The following is a 901-nucleotide window of genomic DNA, read 5'->3' as shown; positions in this document are numbered from 1 at the left end:
CCCCCGGCGCACCTGCCTGCGGACCTCCAGCTCGTAGCACAGCGAGCTCGGGCTCTGCGCGAACCTGCGCGCCGGGTTGTCCCAGAGCACCTCGAATCCCGGGCCGTCGGCACGCGCCGAGACGTTGGCGGGCGGGCTGTACTTCTCTGCGTCGGAGGGAGGGCGGGAGGGCGGCTGGGCTCGGCGTGCAAGGCCTTCTGCGAGGGCTGCCGCGTCGCCCCGACCCGCCACCCCACCAGCCACCCCACGCGGATTCCCCTTGCGCTTGAGCGTGCAGCCAGGGCCTCTGTGCGGCCTTGAGCTCGCGGAGACCCTCCCGCCTCAGCCTTCCCCGGCTCCGTTTCCTGTCCCCCGCGCACAGCGGCGGGGTGAACGCCTCACCGTTCAGATAGGGCACGAAGGGCGGCGCGTCCAGGAACGGAATCTCCGCCTCGCTGCTGGTCCCGTTGACCAGGAAGAAGTAATTGTCCGACGTCTTCGGCTCCCCCGGGAGCTGCGCGAAATGGCAGCCCACGCGCATCCACGTTGCGTCCATGAGGTAGTGCGCGCACTCAGCCTCGGTGTCCTTTCTGCAGACCCAAGAGGCCGACACTGGGCCACGGGGGCCACAGACGGCACCCAGCACCCCCGCTCCCAACGCTCAGGGGGGCCCAGTGGCACAGGCAGGGAGCGCGCGGCTCCGTGGACACCGAGCCCGGAACACTGCGGTGTGGAAACAAGCACAGGCCCGGCGCGGCGGCAACCGCCTGCACCTAGCGCTCGGGGAGGCTGAGGCGGGAAGATCTCGAGGTCTGTGTGTGTGTGTGTGTGTGTGTGTGTGTGTGTGTGTGTGACGTCTGCCTGCCTGTTTTAATTTTTTGTTTTTTAGAAAGTGTTTTTGAGACAGGGTCTCACTGCGCAG

The sequence above is a fragment of the Octodon degus genome, unplaced genomic scaffold (genome assembly GCF_000260255.1).
Source record: "Octodon degus isolate 3935 unplaced genomic scaffold, OctDeg1.0 scaffold00274, whole genome shotgun sequence".
Classification (NCBI taxonomy): domain Eukaryota; kingdom Metazoa; phylum Chordata; class Mammalia; order Rodentia; family Octodontidae; genus Octodon; species Octodon degus.
The sequence above is the reverse complement of the archived record's forward strand: the minus strand, read 5'-3'. Positions refer to the sequence as shown.